The 26667-nt window shown below is 45.0% G+C and overlaps 19 non-coding genes across 19 annotated transcripts; 10 read left to right on the top strand and 9 right to left on the bottom strand.

Moving 5' to 3' along the window:
- The first annotated feature begins 423 nt into the window (after positions 1 to 423).
- Positions 424 to 496, top strand: Trnar-acg (transfer RNA arginine (anticodon ACG)). Its single transcript has one exon. It is a non-coding gene; the product is annotated as a tRNA-Arg (tRNA).
- Positions 497 to 770: 274 nt separating this feature from the next.
- Trnam-cau (transfer RNA methionine (anticodon CAU)) lies at positions 771 to 842 on the top strand. The gene has a single exon. It is a non-coding gene; the product is annotated as a tRNA-Met (tRNA).
- Positions 843 to 1075: 233 nt separating this feature from the next.
- Positions 1076 to 1147, bottom strand: Trnad-guc (transfer RNA aspartic acid (anticodon GUC)). Its single transcript has one exon. It is a non-coding gene; the product is annotated as a tRNA-Asp (tRNA).
- A 112-nt stretch (positions 1148 to 1259) lies between these two features.
- Positions 1260 to 1351, bottom strand: Trnai-uau (transfer RNA isoleucine (anticodon UAU)). Its single transcript is given in 2 exon segments — positions 1260 to 1295; positions 1314 to 1351. It is a non-coding gene; the product is annotated as a tRNA-Ile (tRNA).
- A 445-nt stretch (positions 1352 to 1796) lies between these two features.
- Positions 1797 to 1869, top strand: Trnar-acg (transfer RNA arginine (anticodon ACG)). The gene has a single exon. It is a non-coding gene; the product is annotated as a tRNA-Arg (tRNA).
- A 263-nt stretch (positions 1870 to 2132) lies between these two features.
- On the top strand, positions 2133 to 2204 carry Trnam-cau (transfer RNA methionine (anticodon CAU)). Its single transcript has one exon. It is a non-coding gene; the product is annotated as a tRNA-Met (tRNA).
- Positions 2205 to 2437: 233 nt separating this feature from the next.
- Positions 2438 to 2509, bottom strand: Trnad-guc (transfer RNA aspartic acid (anticodon GUC)). The gene has a single exon. It is a non-coding gene; the product is annotated as a tRNA-Asp (tRNA).
- A 112-nt stretch (positions 2510 to 2621) lies between these two features.
- On the bottom strand, positions 2622 to 2713 carry Trnai-uau (transfer RNA isoleucine (anticodon UAU)). Its single transcript is given in 2 exon segments — positions 2622 to 2657; positions 2676 to 2713. It is a non-coding gene; the product is annotated as a tRNA-Ile (tRNA).
- A 445-nt stretch (positions 2714 to 3158) lies between these two features.
- On the top strand, positions 3159 to 3231 carry Trnar-acg (transfer RNA arginine (anticodon ACG)). The gene has a single exon. It is a non-coding gene; the product is annotated as a tRNA-Arg (tRNA).
- Positions 3232 to 3494: 263 nt separating this feature from the next.
- Positions 3495 to 3566, top strand: Trnat-cgu (transfer RNA threonine (anticodon CGU)). Its single transcript has one exon. It is a non-coding gene; the product is annotated as a tRNA-Thr (tRNA).
- Positions 3567 to 3799: 233 nt separating this feature from the next.
- Positions 3800 to 3871, bottom strand: Trnad-guc (transfer RNA aspartic acid (anticodon GUC)). The gene has a single exon. It is a non-coding gene; the product is annotated as a tRNA-Asp (tRNA).
- Positions 3872 to 3983: 112 nt separating this feature from the next.
- On the bottom strand, positions 3984 to 4075 carry Trnai-uau (transfer RNA isoleucine (anticodon UAU)). The gene is given in 2 exon segments: positions 3984 to 4019; positions 4038 to 4075. It is a non-coding gene; the product is annotated as a tRNA-Ile (tRNA).
- A 445-nt stretch (positions 4076 to 4520) lies between these two features.
- Positions 4521 to 4593, top strand: Trnar-acg (transfer RNA arginine (anticodon ACG)). Its single transcript has one exon. It is a non-coding gene; the product is annotated as a tRNA-Arg (tRNA).
- A 263-nt stretch (positions 4594 to 4856) lies between these two features.
- On the top strand, positions 4857 to 4928 carry Trnam-cau (transfer RNA methionine (anticodon CAU)). Its single transcript has one exon. It is a non-coding gene; the product is annotated as a tRNA-Met (tRNA).
- A 233-nt stretch (positions 4929 to 5161) lies between these two features.
- On the bottom strand, positions 5162 to 5233 carry Trnad-guc (transfer RNA aspartic acid (anticodon GUC)). Its single transcript has one exon. It is a non-coding gene; the product is annotated as a tRNA-Asp (tRNA).
- A 112-nt stretch (positions 5234 to 5345) lies between these two features.
- Positions 5346 to 5437, bottom strand: Trnai-uau (transfer RNA isoleucine (anticodon UAU)). The gene is given in 2 exon segments: positions 5346 to 5381; positions 5400 to 5437. It is a non-coding gene; the product is annotated as a tRNA-Ile (tRNA).
- Positions 5438 to 5882: 445 nt separating this feature from the next.
- Trnar-acg (transfer RNA arginine (anticodon ACG)) lies at positions 5883 to 5955 on the top strand. The gene has a single exon. It is a non-coding gene; the product is annotated as a tRNA-Arg (tRNA).
- A 263-nt stretch (positions 5956 to 6218) lies between these two features.
- Trnam-cau (transfer RNA methionine (anticodon CAU)) lies at positions 6219 to 6290 on the top strand. Its single transcript has one exon. It is a non-coding gene; the product is annotated as a tRNA-Met (tRNA).
- A 233-nt stretch (positions 6291 to 6523) lies between these two features.
- On the bottom strand, positions 6524 to 6595 carry Trnad-guc (transfer RNA aspartic acid (anticodon GUC)). The gene has a single exon. It is a non-coding gene; the product is annotated as a tRNA-Asp (tRNA).
- Positions 6596 to 26667: the final 20072 nt, after the last annotated feature.

Raw genomic sequence — 26667 nt, 5'->3', positions numbered from 1 at the left:
GCGGTATTCACTTTGATGCCAACCTGTTGTGGCTACAGACCCGTCATACGACCGTCACCTGCGGCCATACTACGACTTTAGCACCTGTCTACGAATGCTTCACACGATTCTTGTTTTATATGCTACACTTACAAGCATGTCAACCGCTTGTCATCACCGAAAAAATGCAAAAAAACGGGCGCCTTGCATTCCGCTACCTGTCCAACAGCGACGGCAGATGTGTGGCAAGCTCTAAGCTGTGCAGGCGCTGCGTGGCCGAGCAGCAGGAGGAGAGATGCCTTCCTTGGTGGCAGCTCCCTGCAGAGTGCGGAAGACCAGAGTGGCCGCGCCGCCGTTGTCGGTGGACGACATGCAATTGCCGAGCCACGGAGAACACGTTGCTTTGCGATGTGCACCCGCCTCATAGGAGGAAACGCAAGCAGTGGTTCTGTGGCCCAACGGATAACGCGTCTGACTACGAATCAGAAGGTTCCAGGTTCGAATCCTGGCAGGGTCGGCATTTTGTTAGTTGCGGGCGCGTAGCTAGGCAGTGCATTCGAATGTCTCCACCTTCGTGGAGTGCAATGTTAATCCTGAGCATCTCGCAGCTGCATCTCGAGACGATCGCGGTAAATATCGCTTCGTGCAAGCGTCAGCGTAGCGTCAGTCGAGCAAAGTCGAGACAAGTCAAGCTGGGAGATGCTACACAGTTAATTAAACGGTAGGCGACGCAGACAACGCTTTTCCAAGTGTCCCATGTCACGCACCGAAGAGCGCGCTTCTCTCCGTACAGCAGAGTGGCGCAGTGGAAGCGTGCTGGGCCCATAACCCAGAGGTCCGTGGATCGAAACCACGCTCTGCTAAAATTATTCTTTTTCTTGGGTGCTTCGAGCTCGATCATTAATCTTGGGGTGCGCTGATTCAGCGTCGACAGCAAACCCTGTGAGTTGTGAAACGACGACGTCGTGTGCAGAATACGAGAAACACTTCCTAAGACGCAGACTTTCTTACGATTTTTTAGCAATTACATTCCTTGATCACAACGGTAATGCTTCTTCGGGCCACACGTGCAACCTTCGCGATATAAAAATCGCATCTCCCCGGCGGGGAATCGAACCCCGGTCTCTCGCGTGACAGGCGGGGATACTAACCACTATACTACCGAGGAACACGCAGTCGTTGACTACAGTGCACGCACATTTATGGTCTCTCAGGTACGTGATACATCTCAAATCTAGCGTCCCGATGCTTCCATAGTCAGCTGCTACGAAATAAAAGTACGCCCCATGTGAGGCTCGAACTCACAACCCCGGCATTGCTCACGGCTACTGCCTTATAAGTACCGTGCGCTAACCAATTGCGCCACTGGGGCAACAGCAGAGTGCTTACAGTTAGCGGTATTCACTTTGATGCCAACCTGTTGTGGCTACAGACCCGTCATACGACCGTCACCTGCGGCCATACTACGACTTTAGCACCTGTCTACGAATGCTTCACACGATTCTTGTTTTATATGCTACACTTACAAGCATGTCAACCGCTTGTCATCACCGAAAAAATGCAAAAAAACGGGCGCCTTGCATTCCGCTACCTGTCCAACAGCGACGGCAGATGTGTGGCAAGCTCTAAGCTGTGCAGGCGCTGCGTGGCCGAGCAGCAGGAGGAGAGATGCCTTCCTTGGTGGCAGCTCCCTGCAGCGTGCGGAAGACCAGAGTGGCCGCGCCGCCGTTGTCGGTGGACGACATGCAATTGCCGAGCCACGGAGAACACGTTGCTTTGCGATGTGCACCCGCCTCATAGGAGGAAACGCAAGCAGTGGCTCTGTGGCCCAACGGATAACGCGTCTGACTACGGATCAGATGGTTCCAGGTTCGAATCCTGGCAGGGTCGGCATTTTGTTAGTTGCGGGCGCGTAGCTAGGCAGTGCATTCGAATGTCTCCACCTTCGTGGAGTGCAATGTTAATCCTGAGCATCTCGCAGCTGCATCTCGAGACGATCGCGGTAAATATCGCTTCGTGCAAGCGTCAGCCGAGCAAAGTCGAGACAAGTCAAGCTGGGAGATGCTCCACAGTTAATTAAACGGTAGGCGACGCAGACAACGCTTTTCCAAGTGTCCCATGTCACGCACCGAAGAGCGCGCTTCTCTCGGCACAGCAGAGTGGCGCAATGGAAGCGTGCTGGGCCCATAACCCAGAGGTCCGTGGATCGAAACCACGCTCTGCTAAAATCATTCTTTTTCTTGGGTGCTTCGAGCTCGATCATTAATCTTGGGGTGCGCTGATTCAGCGTCGACAGCAAACCCTGTGAGTTGTGAAACGACGACGTCGTGTGCAGAATACGAGAAACACTTCCTAAGACGCAGACTTTCTTACGATTTTTTAGCAATTACATTCCTTGATCACAACGGTAATGCTTCTTCGGGCCACACGTGCAACCTTCGCGATATAAAAATCGCATCTCCCCGGCGGGGAATCGAACCCCGGTCTCCCGCGTGACAGGCGGGGATACTAACCACTATACTACCGAGGAACACGCAGTCGTTGACTACAGTGCACGCACATTTATGGTCTCTCAGGTACGTGATACATCTCAAATCTAGCGTCCCGATGCTTCCATAGTCAGCTGCTACGAAATAAAAGTACGCCCCATGTGAGGCTCGAACTCACAACCCCGGCATTGCTGACGGCTACTGCCTTATAAGTACCGTGCGCTAACCAATTGCGCCACTGGGGCAACAGCAGAGTGCTTACAGTTAGCGGTATTCACTTTGATGCCAACCTGTTGTGGCTACAGACCCGTCATACGACCGTCACCTGCGGCCATACTACGACTTTAGCACCTGTCTACGAATGCTTCACACGATTCTTGTTTTATATGCTACACTTACAAGCATGTCAACCGCTTGTCATCACCGAAAAAATGCAAAAAAACGGGCGCCTTGCATTCCGCTACCTGTCCAACAGCGACGGCAGATGTGTGGCAAGCTCTAAGCTGTGCAGGCGCTGCGTGGCCGAGCAGCAGGAGGAGAGATGCCTTCCTTGGTGGCAGCTCCCTGCAGAGTGCGGAAGACCAGAGTGGCCGCGCCGCCGTTGTCGGTGGACGACATGCAATTGCCGAGCCACGGAGAACACGTTGCTTTGCGATGTGCACCCGCCTCATAGGAGGAAACGCAAGCAGTGGCTCTGTGGCCCAACGGATAACGCGTCTGACTACGGATCAGAAGGTTCCAGGTTCGAATCCTGGCAGGGTCGGCATTTTGTTAGTTGCGGGCGCGTAGCTAGGCAGTGCATTCGAATGTCTCCACCTTCGTGGAGTGCAATGTTAATCCTGAGCATCTCGCAGCTGCATCTCGAGACGATCGCGGTAAATATCGCTTCGTGCAAGCGTCAGCCGAGCAAAGTCGAGACAAGTCAAGCTGGGAGATGCTCCACAGTTAATTAAACGGGAGGCGACGCAGACAACGCTTTTCCAAGTGTCCCATGTCACGCACCGAAGAGCGCGCTTCTCTCGGCACAGCAGAGTGGCGCAATGGAAGCGTGCTGGGCCCGTAACCCAGAGGTCCGTGGATCGAAACCACGCTCTGCTAAAATCATTCTTTTTCTTGGGTGCTTCGAGCTCGATCATTAATCTTGGGGTGCGCTGATTCAGCGTCGACAGCAAACCCTGTGAGTTGTGAAACGACGACGTCGTGTGCAGAATACGAGAAACACTTCCTAAGACGCAGACTTTCTTACGATTTTTTAGCAATTACATTCCTTGATCACAACGGTAATGCTTCTTCGGGCCACACGTGCAACCTTCGCGATATAAAAATCGCATCTCCCCGGCGGGGAATCGAACCCCGGTCTCCCGCGTGACAGGCGGGGATACTAACCACTATACTACCGAGGAACACGCAGTCGTTGACTACAGTGCACGCACATTTATGGTCTCTCAGGTACGTGATACATCTCAAATCTAGCGTCCCGATGCTTCCATAGTCAGCTGCTACGAAATAAAAGTACGCCCCATGTGAGGCTCGAACTCACAACCCCGGCATTGCTCACGGCTACTGCCTTATAAGTACCGTGCGCTAACCAATTGCGCCACTGGGGCAACAGCAGAGTGCTTACAGTTAGCGGTATTCACTTTGATGCCAACCTGTTGTGGCTACAGACCCGTCATACGACCGTCACCTGCGGCCATACTACGACTTTAGCACCTGTCTACGAATGCTTCACACGATTCTTGTTTTATATGCTACACTTACAAGCATGTCAACCGCTTGTCATCACCGAAAAAATGCAAAAAAACGGGCGCCTTGCATTCCGCTACCTGTCCAACAGCGACGGCAGATGTGTGGCAAGCTCTAAGCTGTGCAGGCGCTGCGTGGCCGAGCAGCAGGAGGAGAGATGCCTTCCTTGGTGGCAGCTCCCTGCAGCGTGCGGAAGACCAGAGTGGCCGCGCCGCCGTTGTCGGTGGACGACATGCAATTACCGAGCCACGGAGAACACGTTGCTTTGCGATGTGCATCCGCCTCATAGGAGGAAAAGCAAGCAGTGGCTCTGTGGCCCAACGGATAACGCGTCTGACTACGGATCAGAAGGTTCCAGGTTCGAATCCTGGCAGGGTCGGCATTTTGTTAGTTGCGGGCGCGTAGCTAGGCAGTGCATTCGAATGTCTCCACCTTCGTGGAGTGCAATGTTAATCCTGAGCATCTCGCAGCTGCATCTCGAGACGATCGCGGTAAATATCGCTTCGTGCAAGCGTCAGCCGAGCAAAGTCGAGACAAGTCAAGCTGGGAGATGCTCCACAGTTAATTAAACGGTAGGCGACGCAGACAACGCTTTTCCAAGTGTCCCATGTCACGCACCGAAGAGCGCGCTTCTCTCCGTACAGCAGAGTGGCGCAGTGGAAGCGTGCTGGGCCCATAACCCAGAGGTCCGTGGATCGAAACCACGCTCTGCTAAAATTATTCTTTTTCTTGGGTGCTTCGAGCTCGATCATTAATCTTGGGGTGCGCTGATTCAGCGTCGACAGCAAACCCTGTGAGTTGTGAAACGACGACGTCGTGTGCAGAATACGAGAAACACTTCCTAAGACGCAGACTTTCTTACGATTTTTTAGCAATTACATTCCTTGATCACAACGGTAATGCTTCTTCGGGCCACACGTGCAACCTTCGCGATATAAAAATCGCATCTCCCCGGCGGGGAATCGAACCCCGGTCTCCCGCGTGACAGGCGGGGATACTAACCACTATACTACCGAGGAACACGCAGTCGTTGACTACAGTGCACGCACATTTATGGTCTCTCAGGTACGTGATACATCTCAAATCTAGCGTCCCGATGCTTCCATAGTCAGCTGCTACGAAATAAAAGTACGCCCCATGTGAGGCTCGAACTCACAACCCCGGCATTGCTCACGGCTACTGCCTTATAGGTACCGTGCGCTAACCAATTGCGCCACTGGGGCAACAGCAGACTGCTTACAGTTAGCGGTATTCACTTTGATGCCAACCTGTTGTGGCTACAGACCCGTCATACGACCGTCACCTGCGGCCATACTACGACTTTAGCACCTGTCTACGAATGCTTCACACGATTCTTGTTTTATATGCTACACTTACAAGCATGTCAACCGCTTGTCATCACCGAAAAAATGCAAAAAAACGGGCGCCTTGCATTCCGCTACCTGTCCAACAGCGACGGCAGATGTGTGGCAAGCTCTAAGCTGTGCAGGCGCTGCGTGGCCGAGCAGCAGGAGGAGAGATGCCTTCCTTGGTGGCAGCTCCCTGCAGCGTGCGGAAGACCAGAGTGGCCGCGCCGCCGTTGTCGGTGGACGACATGCAATTGCCGAGCCACGGAGAACACGTTGCTTTGCGATGTGCACCCGCCTCATAGGAGGAAACGCAAGCAGTGGCTCTGTGGCCCAACGGATAACGCGTCTGACTACGGATCAGAAGGTTCCAGGTTCGAATCCTGGCAGGGTCGGCATTTTGTTAGTTGCGGGCGCGTAGCTAGGCAGTGCATTCGAATGTCTCCACCTTCGTGGAGTGCAATGTTAATCCTGAGCATCTCGCAGCTGCATCTCGAGACGATCGCGGTAAATATCGCTTCGTGCAAGTGTCAGCCGAGCAAAGTCGAGACAAGTCAAGCTGGGAGATGCTCCACAGTTAATTAAACGGTAGGCGACGCAGACAACGCTTTTCCAAGTGTCCCATGTCACGCACCGAAGAGCGCGCTTCTCTCCGTACAGCAGAGTGGCGCAGTGGAAGCGTGCTGGGCCCATAACCCAGAGGTCCGTGGATCGAAACCACGCTCTGCTAAAATTATTCTTTTTCTTGGGTGCTTCGAGCTCGATCATTAATCTTGGGGTGCGCTGATTCAGCGTCGACAGCAAACCCTGTGAGTTGTGAAACGACGACGTCGTGTGCAGAATACGAGAAACACTTCCTAAGACGCAGACTTTCTTACGATTTTTTAGCAATTACATTCCTTGATCACAACGGTAATGCTTCTTCGGGCCACACGTGCAACCTTCGCGATATAAAAATCGCATCTCCCCGGCGGGGAATCGAACCCCGGTCTCCCGCGTGACAGGCGGGGATACTAACCACTATACTACCGAGGAACACGCAGTCGTTGACTACAGTGCACGCACATTTATGGTCTCTCAGGTACGTGATACATCTCAAATCTAGCGTCCCGATGCTTCCATAGTCAGCTGCTACGAAATAAAAGTATGCCCCAGGTGAGGCTCGAACTCACAACCCCGGCATTGCTCATGTTTCCATTTATAATGTCGAAACTTGTTTTCTATTCGATTGCGCAATTTTCCTCCCAGCAAGGTGTTGTAAACCTCCTTAACCTGATATATGTCCTTCTCCGATATTCTATGGCGTACATAGCTGTATTCCACAAGAAAGTGTTTATAGTGGTACAGCTCGTGGGAGATGTGATTCACATCGATTGGTGGATCTCTGCTGACTGTGGTGATGTCACGTAAGAGATGAGCCACTAAGGTCCGCGGTGATTGTTGCCACTGTTTATAAGTTTTGCTAACGTATAGCGCTTGTGCTTTAAGGTAGATGTCTGTTAGATGTAGCCCTCCATTGCGTGTCGATAGCGTCAAGGTATCATAGGAAACCTTAAATATCTGACCTCTGCTGACAAAATAACCAAGCGCTGCTTGCATTTGGTGTGCTATGGTTCGTGGCAGAGGAAGCACTTGAGCAACATAGTTTACTTTGGAGGTTATATAGGTATTGGCTAGTTGCACTTTTTGTATTGCATTTAAATTACGCAAGCTGTGTTGTTTTATGCTTGCTCGTAATGTGGCAAGTAATTGTCTGTAATTGAGAGCGGCTGTGCGGCGGATATTATTAGTATATTCTATTCCAAGGCATTTTAGTTTTTCCACAATGTTGATACGTCCAGCGGCTCTGATCTCTATGCCCCTACCAAGATTCATAATACCAGATTTATTGCGGTTGAGTTTAGCTCCTGACGCCAGTTCGTAGGTCGCCACAACTTCAAGTACTGTTGCCACCTCGCTTTCGTCAGTCACAAGTACCCCTACATCGTCCGCGTAGGCTTGACATATGATCTTCTGTCCGTGTATATGTAGTCCACGGAGTTGCCGAGTCAGGGATACTAAGAGAGGTTCAAGCGCAATCGCGAAAAGCGTCATGGACATGGGGCAACCTTGTCTTACCGAACTGTGAATATTGATCGGGTGACTGAGTTGTCCGTTGACACTGATTCTTGACGTGCTATTCGTCAGTATGTTTTTCACGGAGGCTATAACTTTCTGTGGGAAGTGCATGGATGTCATACACCGGAACAGGTACGAATGATTAACTTTATCAAAAGCTTTTTCAAAGTCAAGCGACATCAGGGCACAGCGAATGTTGCAGGCTGCCGATATCGCTATAATGTCTCTGTAGTCGCATAAGGTCTGAAATATCGTTCTATCCTTTCCCACACTTGTCTGGTAAGCTCCTGTCACTGTACGAATAACTGAATTAAACATTTGCATCATGATACGGGCGAAGATTTTATAATCACTATTGAGAAGTGTTATGGGTCGAAGATTCTCCACAGTTTTGCCTCTTGGTGTTTTGGGGACTAAGACCACTGTACCTTCACAGAATTCCTTCGGAAGGTCAGTGTCGGCATTTAGTATTTCATTGCAGACGAGTGTCAATTTAGCAATTATCTTTTCGCGAAAAGTTTGATAAAATTCAGCGGGTAGCCCATCTGGTCCAGGTGATTTATTCTTTGGACTCCTCGAGATGGCATCTTCGACGTCTTCATCCGTTATCCTTGCTGCAAGCACATCAGCTTCTTCTGGAGTGAGTCGCTCTGTCGTCCTAGCAGTGAGAGCTTGCTGCGCTGTTGCATCTGTCTGTGTATTGGCCAGCAACTCACTAAAGTGTCGATGGATCTCGTCTCGTATTGCAGCTTGATCTGTCAAGAGCCTCCCGTCTGAAGTTTTGAGTTCCGTCAGAATTTTCCGTTTTTGTCTTTTGTTCTCTTGGAGGATGTGGTACATCGATGTTGTTTCTTCTCGTGTACCGTTCTGCAAACGCGTTCGTATTTTACAGCCTTCGAGATGGTGTCTCTGCAGGGTGAGCAATTTTGCTTTTATTCTGTTGATTTGCCCATAGTTTGTTACGATTGTAGCATCGCGAACGCACAAGTCTCTCAGACAGCTGAAGTAAAAGTCTAATGTCCGCTTTCGCCAGGCGACTTTTTCACGGGAGTAAGTTTTCATTGTCTTTATTATTGCGGGCTTCGCGCAGCTTAGCCACCAATTCAGCGCCGTACCATACAAGTGGAACTTCCTTTCACATTCTGCCCAAGTGGTGTGGAAGGCGGCGTGACATCCAGGATCCGAAAGATGAGCAACGTTTGGCTTACACTGACCTCTCGCCCTGTAAGTTCCTTGTTTCTCTAAATTTATCGTACATATGTACGCGATATGATCAGAGAAAATAGTGGGCCATAGCTCGGGCTGTAAAACGTGTCGCCTTAAATTGGACGTTGCGTAAATCCTGTCGATACGACTGGCAGAATGGCTGGTGATATAGGTGAAACCGAGCTGATCACCATGTTTTAGTTCCCAAGTATCTAACAGATGGAATTCTCTGACGATGTTCTCCAGCTCCAGAGATTTGTTAAAATTTGGCGTCTGATCTTTGGGACTCAGCACGCAATTAAAGTCAATTATTTGTTCAAATCGCACCGCGAAAAGGGGGGCGATGTCCTCCTTGAAAAATTCGGCTCTGCGGCGCTTGTTTCCGGTTCCTGACGGGGCATAGATGTTGATAAGCCTGGTCTTGTTTATCTTGACAGCGAGACCTCTACTGTTCGGCAGTTTCGTCACGTCTGTAAGTAGGATCCCCTCTTTAGTCATAATCGCTGTGCCGAGGCTATTGTCGTTGCCAGGATTGATGATGACGTTGTAGCCAGTGATGTCGTCCAAACGTATAGCCGTTACTTCTTGCAGCATTAAGATGTCAACATCAGCGGCGTACAGAAAATCTTGGAGATTTCTCAGATTGAGGGTGCTGCTAATTTTATTTATATTCAAGGTCGCAATTCTGTACGCCTGCAAGGACGTCATGTCGACTATACCGCGTCAGGTGGGATACTATCTGCCAGGTGAAGTGGATGTGTGCCCTACTTAGAAGAAATCGGCATCATCATCTTCTGCGCGAGCGTCTTTGATGGTGGTTTGTTGCCGGGTGGACACATCTTATCGACGGTAGGGTGCCGTCCGTCCTGAACGTTGTGGTATGTCAGCCATCTCTGCATCATGGCTTTGCTCCTCCATGTCATCCGCCCAATCTCGCGTGCACGTAACTTCCCTCGTGTCCGTTTTTGGTACAGGTGGAGGGTCCTTCCGACTAGGTGTACCGCCTGGAATATGGATTCCACGGTCGGGTTCAGTGTCCTCGTTTCGGGTCTTCGTTTTTGTTGTTCGATCTTCCGGAGGAGCTGCTTGTGTCGTCTCCGCCAATTCTTGGCCTATCTGTTTCGCCTTTTCACGCACGATTGGCGCGATTTCTGTTGCTCCCTGACGGGCTATTCGACGTTTCTTCCGTTTCTTTGGTGAAACAGTTGTAGGCTGCTGGTCATTATCCTCCGATGTTGCAACTGTGTCCTCTTTGTGGTGCCCGACTTCTTCGAGTGGTTTGCACATGTCTTCTGCTGCCGTCTTAGCCTGGTCTTGTTCTGCACACCTGTCAGTTTCCTCGTCTTGTGAGTGTGCTGGACCTGTAGCTTCTGTGCTGCTAGTATCCATGGCTACGGTACCATCGGGAACGTCGGCATAAGCAACGACCGCCCTGTCGAAACACATATCTGGGGCGACGTCACTGCGAATTGCGGCGGCGTACGTCACGGGTAGCGTGGCCATCTGACTAGGCGGGTCTCGCTCCCCAGTCGGCAGTTGCGTCACACGCCGTTGAACACACTGCGCGCGGACGTGTTGGGTCGAACCACAACCCGAGCAGGTTCTCGGCTGGCCATCGTAAATGATGATCACTCGATATCCACCAATCCAGAGATACGATGGGATATGATTCAGCATGTCAATCTTAACTTGCCTGACTCCATTTAATACTGGATACTTGTGCAAGCTAGACCATTTTTCGGCGACATTGCTGATAATGGCGCCATATTCTCTCAGTTTGTTGTTAATCTCCTCGGGCGTTATTTCAAAGGGGAGCTCAAAGATTCGAACCGTTCTTATTCCCATTCCGGCACGCGAAACCGTGACCTGCCCTATGTGTCCGTCTGAATGTTTGAATTTTGCCACCCCACCACATGTTTCTACAATTTGGTCGCACTTGTCAGAACTGGATAACTTAAGGAACACAGTCGGATTGACAATCGACAGGTGAATTCCAATCAATTCATCCACTTTGATCTGAAAAGTTTCTTCGATAAACGCCTCAACTTCGTAAGATTTCGGTCGGGCGTAGTTCGGATCGAAAATCAACTTCAAAGTATCGCGTCGCGTTGTCTGTTCCATTATGTCATTCAAGAATGTGATCGTGGGCTACGACAAACGCAGAAAGCGCGCACTCACCACACAGCGCCGGCCGCTCGCAGCGACGATGTCAACACTGCAACAGCCGCTCCGCACGTCCGCACAACACGGCCGCCGGCGGCGGAATGCGCCACTGGGGCTACAGCAGAGTGCTTACAGTTAGCGGTATTCACTTTGAAGCCAACCTGTTGTGGCTACAGACCCGTCATACGACCGTCACCTGCGGCCATACTGAGACTTTAGCACCTGTCTACGAATGCTTCATAAGATTCTTGTGTCATATGCTACACTTACAAGCGTATCAACCGCTTGTCATCACCGAAAAAATGCAGAAAAACGCGCGCCTTGCATTCTGCTACCTGTCCAGCAGCGACGGCAGATGTGTGGCAAGCTCTAAGCTATGCAGGCGCACCGTGGCCGAGCAGCTGGAGGAGAGATGCCTTCCTTGGTGGCAGCTCCCTGCAGAGTGCGCAAGAGCACAGTGGCCGCGCCGCCGTTGTCGGTGGACGACATGCAATTGCCGAGCCACGGAGAACACGTTGCTTTGCGATGTGCACCCGCCTCATAGGAGGAAACGCAAGCAGTGGCTCTGTGGCGCAACGGATAACGCGTCTGACTACGTGTCCGAAGATTCCAGGTTCGAATCCTGGCAGGGTCGGCATTTTGTTAGTTGCGGGCGCGTAGCTAGGCAGTGCATTCGAATGTCTCCACCTTCGTGGAGTGCAATGTTAATCCTGAGCATCTCGCAGCTGCATCTCGAGACGATCGCGGTAAATATCGCTTCGTGCAAGCGTCAGCGTCGACAACCTACCCCTGCCCTGGCGTACGTGACTACAAGTCCCACCGCCACACCTTCACCTGCCCATGTTAGGCAAAATTCTTCTGCCTGACTCATGTAGTACTATCACCGTCAGAGGGTGGTACGGGACTACAAGTCCCACCGCCACACCTCCAAAGTGAATTGCAGTGACGGAGTCACTGCCCTGTGGAAATTTACTGCCTCACCAACACAGTTAGACCGCTATAGACCGGTGATGCTGTATTGTAACATATCACCCCGGACTACAAGTCCATTAAAAAAAAAAAAAAAAAAGCGTCAGCGTAGCGTCAGTCGAGACAAGTCAAGCTGAGAGATGTTACACAGTTAGTTAAACGGTAGGCGCGTGAAACCGACGCAGACAATGCTTTTGCAAGTGTCTCCTGCCACGCACCGAAGAGCACGGGCGCCTCCACGCAGCAGAGTGGCGCAGTGGAAGCGTGCTGGGCCCATAACCCAGAGGTCCGTGGATCGAAACTACGCTCTGCTAAAATTATTCTTTTTCTTGGGTGCTTCGAGCTCGATCATTAAGCCTGGAGTGCGCTGATTCAGCGTCAACAGCAAACCCTGAAAGTTGTGAAACGACGACGTCGTGTGAAGAATGCGAGAAACACTTCCTAAGACGCAGAGTTTCTTACGATTCTGCTGCAACTACATTCCTTGATCACAACGATAATGTCCTTTCGGGCCACATGTGCAACTTTCGCGGTATAAAAATCGCACCTCCCCGGCGGGGAATCGAACCCCGTTCTCCCGCGTGACAGGAGGGGGGCACTAACCACTATACTACCGAGGAACACGCAATCCGTGCCGGCAAAGCACGCACACATATGGTGCTCAAGTAGGTGATACATCTCAAATCTAGCGTCCCGATGCTTCCAGAGTCAGCTGCTACGAAATAAAAGCATGCCCCAGGTGAGGCTCGAACCCATAACCCCGGCAGGTCCTGGCACTAATGAATACGTTCTTCAAATATTTGCAACCTGTGAGGCACCACCTTTTGAGTGTAAAAGATTACTTGACATCAAATGACATGTTTGATGAACGATTTGGATAACACTACAGACTGTACTGTAGAAGTCAAGAAATGTCATCAGAGCCAAAAAGTGTGCACTTTCAAGAAAAAGGTAAGCTCCTCCAACAACAAGTTAACAAGTAATTGCAATATAGTGAGAAAAATGAAACCATAAAAACAAATCAAGGAAATGAATAAAATAATAAAGAAATTTCTTTAAAACTTCTTAACAAAGTGACCAAGACAAGTGACCAAGACAGCCTTAAACCTGCAGAAAGCGTTGCTTGAGCTGAACTGATGGATACCGTAACACAATATTGATGTGGCATGTGATGTCAAGTGAGGATTAATAAGAGAGAGAACAGAACAGTAAAAATTTAGTCTTTTTTATAAAGTTGTTTCTGGTGACTGATTTGTAGTGCAACATGAGGTCTAGGTTAGTCTGGGGATTGACAGTTTGGCTGTGAGTCGATGAAGTATGTAACACTTCGGTTAATTGAAACTTTTTTCTGTCTTACAAAAGATAACTTAGATCTGAACTCCTCTTGTGCAGACAGCCTTTACAGTTTCAAAGAAAAGCCTCCCAAAACGGGTTTGATAAAATTCCACTTCATTTTAGATATCTGAAAGGAGTTTTTAGTATTGTAAGCCCTCTTAAAAACGTTCAAGTAGTTACATTGAAATCAGATATACTTTCCCAGAAGAACAAACACAGCGTCAAGTTATTTCACAGAAAAGCAGACAAAAAAAGAAGAAGAGTTAGAAGTGTGTCAATTGAACTATTCATTTATTCAGCCAGAGATGATCCAATAATGGCGTAGGATTGGTCATTATAACAACGAAAATAATTAGTTCAGTATACAGACGCATAGAATATATAAGGATGTTTTTACGAGGACAGGAAAGGTAGCCAGCCAAGGCATAACAGAAGGAACAATCTACACTTAATACATACTCCGTAAGCCATCACGTGATGCAGGTCAGATGGTACCCTGTACCACTAACAGTCATTTCCCTTCCTGTTCCAGTCATAAACAGAGCACGAGAAAAATTTGATGTATACATGCCTCCTTTATTAGCCCTAATTTCTTCTATCTCATCTTCGTAATCCTTACACGAGATGTATTTGGGGGCAGTAGAATAGTTTTGCAGACAGTTTCTTTTGTGACGGCTCCCAAACCCAAGGTCCTCGGCGGTACTTTTGAGGCAGCCACCACAAATTGTATAAAGCGTGGGTAGGGACCAGGATGTAGCTGTCTGTTGGCCGAAAAATAATTAGTGAGAAGAATTGCGCCAGCTAGAATGAAGAGATAACTTATCTTTATTTCTGACGAAACGTGCACCAGCAATACAAGTCCAAGAAATATCCAAGAGTAATCCGTGTACTGAGCCTAGTCGAATACAGTAACAAATATCACACTGCAATGGCTCCGCTATAAACTCCACGAAAGGCTAGCAATCGACAAGAGACTGTCCCTCTCGGGGCCAGCGCTCCTCCTTATATGCAAAAGGCAGAGGGCGCTGCGGACCCGAGCTCAGCCATGGCGCGACCTCTTTCGTCAGCGGTAACGCCCTGGGACGCCGACGGCCGCGACAGGAACTGTAGCCAGCGATGTCACGGTCAGGGCGCGCGTGCGCCCGTTGGTTGGTTGGTTGGGGCCGTGGATACAACAGCTTCAAATACGGCTATCTAAATTTTCTCAGTAATGCTCCTCATAAAGAATATCACCATCCCTCCGAGAATTGCCACTTGAGTTTCTGAAGCATCTCTGTAACACTAAAGTATTGTTCGAACCTACTATTAACAATCACCTCTGAATAGCTTCGATGTCTTCTTTTAATCTAACCCAGTACGAATCCCAAGTACTCGAGCAATACTCAAGAACAGGTCGCACTTGTGTCCCATTTGCAACCTCCTTTACAAATGAACCACATTTTCTCAAAGCTTTATCAACAAACTTTATAGTCGACCATTTGCCTTCCCTACTTCATATTCTCACATGCTTGTTCCATTTCGTATCACTTTGCAACGTTATGCCCAGAAATTTAAACGACAGTACTGCGTCAAGCAGGGTACTATTAATGATGTTTCTGAACATTATTGGTTTGTTAAGCAGGCCACTATTAATGCTGTACCTGAGCATTATTGGTTTTTTTTCCTACTCATCCACATTAACTTTTATTTTTCTACACCAACTAGAAATTTTGTCTAAGCCGTCTTTTTTCCTCCTACAGCAACTCAACTTCAACAACTTCCGGTACACCAAGCACCAGTAAACAACCGCAGATTTCCGTCCTTCCTGCCTGCCATATAATTTATGTATATACCAAATAATAACACATCCCTGGGGCCCTCCAGACAGTACCCTTGTTTCTGATGAACACTCGGCATTGAGGACAACATACTGGGTTCTATTACACATGAAGTCCTCGAGGCACTTAACAATGGAGCACTGTATCAAATGCTTTACAGAAATCTAGAAACATGGAATATGCCTACTGCCCTTCATCCATAGTTTACACTATATCATGTGAGAATAGGGCACGCCGAGTTTCGTACAAGCAGTGCTTTCTAAAACCATGCTGATTCATGGACATAAGAAAATTTAGTATACTCAAACTGAGAATATGGTCACGGATTCTGTAGCAAACCAATGTTAGGGGTGTTTGTTTGTAAATTTGCATGCTTGTCCTGCCATTCTTATGCAAACAAGTCACCTGCGCTTTTTTTCAGTCACTTTGGGCTGAAAAATAGATTGTGATAAATGCAAGCTAAGTAAGGAACCAATGCTATACAGTACTCTTTTTAAAACCAAATTCCATCCCAGAATTTGCATCAAATTACCTTAACAAGTTGCATATGTGATAGTTATAATTAAACTTTTGCTACTTGAAAGGGGCCCCCTTAAAAAACGAGTGATCATAGGACAATAAAAGTTTAGGGAAACATTTGTAAAAACCACTGAAAGAATTTCTGCATTAGAAGGTAACATTTGTTAATTTTGTACCACATTTACGTTGCTGTGTGACCATCATCTGCATCCACAACAGCCTGGAGCCACCCTCCAAACTGTACAAAGCAATTTTCAAACTGTGAATGATGGAATGTTCACCCATCATGACACAGCTAGCACACAGCTTTAAGTTTGTGTATTGCTTTCAGCTTTGTCAGCCGTGGCAACAGTAACTTCAATAATTTGTGGCACAATTGGCCAACACACTCACTCTGGAGCAATTCTCAAATTACCAGTTAATTAGAACTTCCAAACTATGTTCTTCAATTCCAGTGCAGAAATTTGACCTCTCCATAGTCCTACAATGCATCAACATTCATGAAGACCAGCAGCACTACCACTGTTGTTTTCATAAAACAGCTTTACAGGCAAAGCCTTGTTCACCTTGTCCAGACCAATGTTGACGGTCTGCAACTGTAATGCAGACTGGTGCTCGTCTATCAACCCTACGTCGTCATACCTGTCAGCAAATCATGACACTAGCACTAGTAGCAACACAAATCTAGCAGTGCAAAGTCAGAACACCATTCCCACAGTACATTGTTTCACTTCACAATGGCAATGCTGTGTTCCAAAATGCCAGGGCCCCTGTTCACACAGTCTGCACTGCCCAGGGCTGGTTCTCTAAGCATGAGGATGAACTGACATCTCCCTTCGCCACCAGTCACCAGATCACAATATTATTGAGCCTTTGTAGTCTACTTTAGAGAGTAGGGTATGAAATCATCAATACCTGAATTTGCCACTATTCTGCAGGAAGAATGGTATAGATTACCTTCAAAACTGTACAAGACACATTTACACATGTCTGTATCTTCCTTACTAACTATGGTCAGTTTAAGGCCCATGTGATAAATGGCCACAGGCAGCATTATGGAAAGCAGCAGAGGTGACCCATGTGCAAAATTTGTATACAGCATCTACTGTAATTAGCCTACTAGCGAAAACTGACATGGGTGTAAGTATATAGTAATAGCAGCACAAACATTATATTGAACATTGGTCTGCTAAAGAGCTGTTTTTGAGGTAATTATGGACATATGGCAAGAAAGTTACAAGAAATTCAGATTTCTTTGTTGTAGAGTGGTGTGGTATGAAATTATGTTTATGATTAACCACAAAATTTCAATAACTTAATCTTCTGTTTATTCAAGGGAGGACACTTGTCAGTATATATTTGTGAACAACTGTAGCATTACACATAACTTAATGAACTACTTCACTTTTGCATTACACACAAGTGTGTGTGTGTGTGTGTGTGTGTGTGTGTGTGTGTGTGTGTGTGTGTGCGTGTGTGTGTGTCCACATGAGTGAAAACTCTGAAGTGCAGCAAAATGAGTTACTGCCAAGATTGCTACATATGTAATATTCAGTTGTGTCACTTGTTTATCCACTTAGGAACAAAGGGAACCCAACAAAATCACTGATAACTGGTGAACAACTGTACGGCATCCCAAGGAAATGCACGATTTTCTTTTGTTAAGTCTTGTAGGGCGAGATCATAGGGAATGTTGAACCAAAAGACTGCTTTTATAAAGTTCTTCTGGAACCATTAATACAAGGACTGTACAAATTAATGTCCAAGTGAAGAAAGGGAAACAAATTTTTGTGTTTGTGATTGGCTGGCTGATTTTCTTAGAGCATGTTTGAAATAACCAATAAACTCTACACACACACACACACACACACACACACACACACACACACACACACACACACACACACCGCTTTGCAGAAATGCCGAAATGTAATTGCATCTACTAAGACAAGGGGCGGGGCATGTCAATTGTAATACAGCCAAAATTATAACCGGCAATCTATTAAACTTTAACCATACACGTATTTCACCAACCACAGTAACGCTTGTTTCTGCCCGTTTCGCTCTTACGGTCAATAAAATGGCTATATGGGCGGCTTAGTCGTATAAAGATGTGTTACCGAATTGTCAGAAGTAATTTTAGAACTGCAATACATTTACCTGGCGTCTTTCTGTATCGGGAAACACTGCTCCAGTAAGTCTCAGCCCTCGTTATGCACGCTATTAATGAGCGACAAAAGAAACGTTTACTGCATATACAACACATGAAATGAATGACATTTCTACAACTGTCAGATTCAAAATTTCTTGCTATTTTTATGATGATATGCCCAAAGTAGTTGAAAAGCCACAGTGATTTCACATACATCAAACTTTCGCATTTATTCTAGTTATTAGCAAACAATGTTACAAGTACTCTCAAATTAGTTACATAACCTTAAAAACCACAACAAATGGACTACAGTGCTCAATGCTTGGCAGAACACTAATACTAATACGGCTTGCAGCCTATTAATTTTCACTTACCATCATTCCAGCTAAGAATCATTGCGTAATAACTCCGCATTTAGTAAACGGATAACATTACGTCCTGTCAAGAAGTGATCAACAATTCCGTAGCTCTGGAACATTTAGCTAACGCACAGAAACAGTTATGGCTTCCATGTGATGCCTTGAATCACACATAATTAACGAAAGAATGTATTTTAGCCTCCAAAGCATCAGTTGAATATAAAATGCACGCCTGGTAGTAAAATAAGTAATTAATGAATCAAATGACATAAGGAAAACCTTTTTCATACAGAAACACAAGCTAAATACAGTGAACGCCCTGCTGAAATGAATATCACAATCTATTTTTCATGTAAGAAGCACATCTACGTCTCAAATGGATGAACATATCATACATACATCTTTGTATTTTTCTTTGTAAACGCTTGTAAGCTGGTAGCTGAAAATATTAGTTTTTATTTCACTATTAGTTTCTGTCATAAGACGTACTTCGTATTAACGCCAGAAATACATTGTTGTTTTATGTTAGTAAACATATTGTTGTATTTATTACAATATATCGATTTATCGCAGTTCGTTTAAATGCACGCATTATGTCAATCATTCTCAGGAATTAATTTGTTCATGAGAAAGTTTATGCAACAGAATCACATTCAAGAACGTTTTTGGACGGAAAGACATATTCAGCTGGCGTAACACATGCAATAACGGAGTGTTTTGCATAAAACAGACGGAATATCAATATGTGTCGTGAGAGCTGTAGAAATATTTTTTTGGAGAAAGTAAAAATCCTTTATAGAAAGGTGACCCACAGTTAAAGATACAAGCCATAATGCGAACTTAGACTGGTATTAATAATAACAAAGTTATAGGTGACTGCTCTAATGAACGAATGGAAGTACATGGACTGAAGTACCAAAAATAAAAATCCTGAATGCTTGGTGCTCCACAGCCTTCAGATATTTATTAAAAGACCTCTTCAATACACTGTGAGCTACACTAGAATTCTTTCATTTGTCATAGCTAGTTTTCCGGTTTATAACCCATCATCAGTGGCATATTATGCACTTCTATAGCAATGGCATACTTGTCAGATAATACGACAGGATCTAAAATATGTCCTGCAATATAATATACAGTTTGTCATGTACATTACTAGTGTCAATCTCAGGCATTAATAATTCCTGATAATGTTTCACATGACTGTCATCTACACTGCGTCAAAAATTATCAAGAATTGTCACTGCTTAAAGTTCGACAGCAATAATGGACATGACAAACTGTGTACTATGCTAAAAGACATATTTCAGATCTTGTCATATTAACTGACAAGCATGTCATTGCTATAGATGCGCATAATACGCCACTGATGACGGGTTACAACACAAAAACTGAGTTTCGCAAATAAAAAAATTGCAGTGCAGCTCATAGTGTTTTGAAAATGTCTTTTAAAAATGCTAAATTATTAGAATAACTTTGAAAGCATCTTTGAAATAGGTTTGTATTTTCAAAATAATAATGTCAAAAACGAAATAGAAGGAAAAATTGTGTTGAAAAAGAAGAGAAACCTGCCGCAGTATTATTTCTTTAAAGGAAACTACACAGTTGAAAGCTTGCCTTAATGACTGTTCAGAGCACTACAGGTTTTCTTTCCTTCATATAAATATCGTCTTTTTGGCTAAATTTCGTAAATAAATTTGTAAACAACCATGAGTGGGTGGTGTTTGATCTGCCAGAGGAGCATTAGTTCAGGGATTCTGTGCACCTGTTATGACAGATGGTTTCATTGGAATAATGTAGTTGTGTGGAAATTGTGGTATTTTTATGGGATAGGAAAACGAATGAATAGGAAGGGAAGATTAAAGTCTTTAAGACTGAACTGGATAGTGCTAGGGAGGAACTGGTGAGATTAAGAAGGGAGAAGGGTGAAGAGAAGTGGGAAGTGGTAGTAGGGAAAAGATGCCACAGAAAGAGAACAGTGTCTGATAGTTTCATCATTGGCACAAACAATAGATTTGGCTTGCTACCTCAATTTATTAAGATAGAGGCTCAAATAGTCATAGGTGTAATGAATACCCAACAGAGGTTCACCAGGAATCTAACTATTTCAAAAAAGGCAGAAAGTGGCAGGAAAGTTCTGTTGTTAGGAAATAGCCATGGAAGAGGTGTGGGCCCAATTTTTCAGAAAAAATTACGTGACAGATAGCAAGCCACAAACTATTTCAAGCTCAGTGCATGTCTTAGTCAAGTGGTAGGAGTTGTAGGATCCTTGTAAGATGGATTTATGAAGTGGGATCACATTGTTATAGTGGGTGGAGCAGGATATAGTACTGATAGTATTGAGAGTAAAAATAGCTTCTGCAGAGAGCCATACAAAGGTAGGGTTGGTTCCTGCTTTCATGCAGTATGATCGGCCAAAGTTTAACAGCTCTATAAGGAGCATCAATATGGAGATGGAAACTTTGACAGGCAGGTGCTAAAAATGTTAAAATATCACAAGACGATTATAAAAGTACAGTGAAAATAATGTTAGTATATTGCATAGAACATTAAAGGATTACAAAATAAGTAGATAAACTTCTCTTTTGTTTGGAAGATTTAGAAACAGAGAATGGAATGCTTGTAATATACCTGTCTGAAAATCATAGAGTCACAGATATGAAAAAAGCAAATGTAAGTGGATGTAAACTTTTGGCACATGTGAGTAGAGGCAATATGAAAAAAGGACAAGTTGCCATAAATGTTAAAAAGCATCATGGCATGAATAATTCAGAAATAAAGAAAACTTTGTATACAGTAACCATGCACCTGTGAGATTAAACTAAATAATGGTAATTTTACGATTTCAATTGGGTATAGGTCCCCAATGGGAAATTTTCAGCAATGTTTGAAAAACTTGAATTCCTGTTGTACTGTGTGACAGACAGAGGGAAGAAAATTGTCATTTGTGGGGATTTCAGTGTCGAATCTGATAGGAAGAATGGTCATCTTTCAATTTGATATCAGGTAGCACAGGACAACAGCACACTGGTAGATAATATTTTCGTAGGCCGACATGAATTTAATCAAATAAACATTTATTTTATTAAGAATGATCTTTCTGATCATGATGCACAGCTGGTTTCAGTATATGAACAGCTCCATACAGTAATGCAATGCATTCCATTAACAGTTTAACAGTTTCAGATGTTAGGGAACGCTTGCAACAGTTACACTGGGATGTGGCTTACTGGAACCTGGTGCTAATTTAAAATATGACTTATTTCGTGATACATTTGTGGGTATTTTTGAGAACAGTTTCCCTAAAAAACCAGCAAAATACAGTTATAAGAGATGATGGCTTAATAAAGGGATAAAAATATCTCATAACTGGAAAAGGGAAATGTATTAATAGCACAAAAGAGTAATGACCCCAAAACAGTCAAATATTGTAAGAATAACTGTATTTCATCAAGGAAAATTATTAAAAAGTCCAGATGTATGTGTATTATGCTTGAGAGCAGCAGCTCTGACAATAACATTAAAACAACTTGGAATATTGTTAAATGGCAAACAGGGCAACCAACAGCACATAAAGATTGTATTGCTATCAAACTAAATGAAAAGTTTATTAACAAAAAGTCAGTGGTAGAAAATATTTTTAAATTTTTATAAATGCTATGGAGAAAACAGGCTTTGGATGTTCATTAAAAAGGCAAAGCTATATAGGTAAGAGGCAATATGTACACCGTTTGATAAAATTGAAAATCTATCCATCTCTCCTTCTGAAGTTTGGAATATAATGAACTCACTCAGAAGTAAAAGCTCACATGGAACTGATGGCATCTCCAACAAAGTAGTAAAAGCTCGTTCCCAACAGATAAGTAGTAGTAATATATTCAAGAGCAGTTACACGTGTTTAAAGTACTAAAAAAATGTTAGTTTGTTTTCCAAAAAGAATTTTCAATGGAAAATCCTACATGTTTTCACTGATCAACTATTACATACTCTGAATAACTGAACATCACCAGCTGGGATTTTCTGTGATGTCTCAAAGGATTCTGATTGTGTAAGTTATGGGACTCTTCTAGATGAGCTTAAGTATTGTGGTAGGAGTAGGACAGCACACAAATGTTTTAATTTATATTTAATCAGAACAGTATAGGTGGTTGAAATAAAGAGTTCACATAATGCACAAAAATCAATAGATTCCTCTTACTGGGGACGTATAAACAATGTCATCCCACAAGGTTCAACCTTGGCTCCTAATTGTTCTTAATATACACTCCTGGAAATTGAAATAAGAACACCGTGAATTCATTGTCCCAGGAAGGGGAAACTTTATTGACACATTCCTGGGGTCAGATACATCACATGATCACACTGACAGAACCACAGGCACATAGACACAGGCAACAGAGCATGCACAATGTCGGCACTAGTACAGTGTATATCCACCTTTCACAGCAATGCAGGCTGCTATTCTCCCATGGAGACGATCGTAGAGATGCTGGATGTAGTCCTGTGGAACGGCTTGCCATGCCATTTCCACCTGGCGCCTCAGTTGGACCAGCATTCGTGATGGACGTGCAGACCGCGTGAGACGACGCTTCATCCAGTCCCAAACATGCTCAATGGGGGACGGATCCGGAGATCTTGCTGGCCAGGGTAGTTGACTTACACCTTCTAGAGCACGTTGGGTGGCACGGGATACATGCGGACGTGCATTGTCCTGTTGGAACAGCAAGTTCCCTTGCCGGTCTAGGAATGGTAGAACGATGGGTTCGATGACGGTTTGGATGTACCGTGCACTATTCAGTGTCCCCTCGACGATCACCAGTGGTGTACGGCCAGTGTAGGAGATCGCTCCCCACACCATGATGCCGGGTGTTGGCCCTGTGTGCCTCGGTCGTATGCAGTCCTGATTGTGGCGCTCACCTGCACGGCGCCAAACACGCATACGACCATCATTGGCACCAAGGCAGAAGCGACTCTCATCGCTGAAGACGACAAGTCTCCATTCGTCCCTCCATTCACGCCTGTCGCGACACCACTGGAGGCGGGCTGCACGATGTTGGGGCGTGAGCGGAAGACGGCCTAACGGTGTGCGGGACCGTAGCCCAGCTTCATGGAGGCGGTTGCGAATGGTCCTCGCCGATACCCCAGGAGCAACAGTGTCCCTAATTTGCTGGGAAGTGGCGGTGCGGTCCCCTACGGCACTGCGTAGGATCCTATGGTCTTGGCGTGCATCCGTGCGTCGCTGCGGTCCGGTCCCAGGTCGACGGGCACGTGCACCTTCCGCCGACCACTGGCGACAACATCGATGTACTGTGGAGACCTCACGCCCCACGTGTTGAGCAATTCGGCGGTACGTCCACCCGGCCTCCCGCATGCCCACTATACGCCCTCGCTCAAAGTCCGTCAACTGCACATACGGTTCACGTCCACGCTGTCGCGGCATGCTACCAGTGTTAAAGACTGCGATGGAGCTCCGTATGCCACGGCAAACTGGCTGACACTGACGGCGGCGGTGCACAAATGCTGCGCAGCTAGCGCCATTCGACGGCCAACACCGCGGTTCCTGGTGTGTCCGCTGTGCCGTGCGTGTGATCATTGCTTGTACAGCCCTCTCGCAGTGTCCGGAGCAAGTATGGTGGGTCTGACACACCGGTGTCAATGTGTTCTTTTTTCCATTTCCAGGAGTGTATATTAATGATTTGCTACTCTGTATTCATGAGGATGCAAAACTAGTTCTTTTTGCTGATGATACAAGTGTAGTAATGAAACCCAAGAAACAAGAATTAGGTGAGTAAATTGCAAATAAAGTCTTTTATAAAATTACTAAATAGTTCTCTGCGAATGGACTCTCATTAAACTTAGATAAACCACAGTATATACCGCTCTGTGCAGTAAATAACACATCACCATTAACAAAAATAGAATTTGAACAGAAGTCTGCTGCTGATGCACAATATTCCAAATGTTTGGGTGTGTGCATTCAACTGGAAGAAACGCATTGATGAACTGCTGAAACATTTGAGTTCAGCTGTGTATACTATTCGGGTTATTGCAAATTTTGGCGATAAGCATATAAAGAAATTAGCTTATTGTGCCCATTTTCATTCACTGCTTTTGTATGGCACACTACTTTGGGGTAACTGCTCATTAAAGAAACTTTGGTCACGTACCAAATAGCCTCTAAAGTCTGACAGGTAACCAACCGACATCTAAAACAAATTAACAGAATTTCTGAATGACAGCTCCTTCTACTCAATGGATGAATTTTTAGACATAATTTAGTGATCTTACAAAGAAAATAAAAAGCACACTTGAATTATGGCATATAAAGAAATCTTTTGTTAAACTGAAGCGTTCCACATCGTTATGAAATGTTATATTCATGCTCTATGGATCAAATATTAATGTAATTTAATTTAATCTATCGTTTACACTTACACGGCACATCAGCTTTTGCAGATAGATACATTAAACCACACTCTCATATAAGGGTTATTAACCCTGGTGAAATCTGTGTCTCAAGGATACATACCCAGTGTTACATTTGTAAAATCTGTTATACAAACAAATATAATTAATACATTCCATGTTAACCAGACAGCCAGGTCAACTCCTCAACTTGCTTACCCCATGTCGCTATTATGTCTCAGTTGGTAACGAACAAGAGAGTTAATGTCACGACTGAATTTGTTACACTCTGTGAATAATGTGAATTTCTTTCAGAAATAGTAAACGCAAAAGATTATGTAGATGGTTTAGCCAACACTAGCAAGATGTAGTTGGAGCATAATCTGACAAAACACTGTGGTGCTGGTCGTGTGTGCATGTAGTGTTGATCCTTACGCCTGAGTGAGGAACAAAAGCACATACACCAGCAAAACTTTCATCAAGGTCTGGGAAACTGTATCATAGAATGACATCTCATACCTTGTATTCGTGTAAAATATACTCATGGAAGCAGTACGTTTTCCTGGTGTCCAGCATATTCCACTTCTGTTTATAGAGCAAAAGTTATCTGTGTATCCGCGATATCATGGCTGCCCTCACAAAACGCAACGCACGTTGTTTTTTTCTAAAATGTGCCACAGGTTATTCCCACAAACTACTATGCAGATAGATGCAGCAAGCTGTACTGATTATATTACAAACGATGGAAAATGTGTAGTAAAGTGTGATGAGATGTTCAGTATTTCACTAAGTTTGCTTTGATTGCACATTTCTTTTTTTTTCATAAATGTACCTTGTTTCATACTGGACAAATGAGAATGAACTATTGTAAGTTGATACTGCTTATATTTATATACCTAATGTGGCCATATGGAAGGAAAATTCCACAGATAAACATAATATTGCCAGCATAGGAAGCACTGGATTGGAAAAATGTGTTCTATATAGGTATAAGACGACATTTTAGCATTTCCCACATATTTTTGTTAGATGCACAATTTAGTAATAAACGCAACACACAACTGTTTTACTCGACTCCACTATGCCTTGCAATTGTTAAATATTTATCAAATGAAAGTTTCCAAAGATTTGTTTTCGTTCCTCCAAAAAAAATCTGCTTTGTTCAACGTATACTATATAATTTGAAACATCCATCATAGAAACAAAAAAAGTAAATGATTCACTATACCTGTAGAAGCTATTTCGCTAGGAATGAAACTGAATAGAAATGTTTTGCATAATTTTCAGCGAATAATTCCATAAGACTCCCCTAACCTCTCAGGAGACTTCATCTCTAACTCTCGTTCCACTGATTGTTTCGTGGGTTTTTGCTCTGAGCCGCTATCCGTCTCCCCAACCCCTCCCCAAAGGCCACCACAGTGTGAGTTAGGATGTCAAACACAACTTAATTTCGCAACGGAATTATTTACTATACAGTAAAAGTTACGATATGGTCTCCAATTGAGGTGGTCACTAACGAAAGAGGGGACATTCAAGATTTACGTACCACCAACGATTGGGTCTTCATTGTGGCCAACAAGCTCCGATAGCAGGAGGATAAAAGAAGACTTATAGTAGGACAACGTGATTGATAACACCATTCAATTATTTAACTCAGCTGCCCAGATCAGAGAGTCCACTGGCTTCCCAATTACATTTCTACTTGAAAATCTGAAACATTATGGCACGCAGGTCAGTCAGTGGGAGCAGCTGGTATATGTCCTAACACATCACACATTCCTCGACACCACAGGAAGGCCTGCTGATCAGAAAAGTTGCACAGATCTAAATGATACGAATCATGATTTCAGAAATATTTCCTTCGCTGTTTACAGGCAATTACTTCGGATCATTATCAGTCATTTAACATATACTGATCAATAGAGGTCACATCGAAGCATTAGTTCCAGCCATACTGGTCCATGTTTCTTCAATGCACGTTAAGTAAGACCTCCACACCTGTACGAAACTATTTCCTGACACATTTGTCACCTTCATTTGTTACCTTTCGCGTCATTCCTCGTA

The sequence above is a fragment of the Schistocerca serialis genome, chromosome 9 (genome assembly GCF_023864345.2).
Source record: "Schistocerca serialis cubense isolate TAMUIC-IGC-003099 chromosome 9, iqSchSeri2.2, whole genome shotgun sequence".
In the NCBI taxonomy this organism is placed as follows: Eukaryota; Metazoa; Arthropoda; class Insecta; order Orthoptera; family Acrididae; genus Schistocerca; species Schistocerca serialis.
The sequence above is the reverse complement of the archived record's forward strand: the minus strand, read 5'-3'. Positions and strand labels throughout refer to the sequence as shown.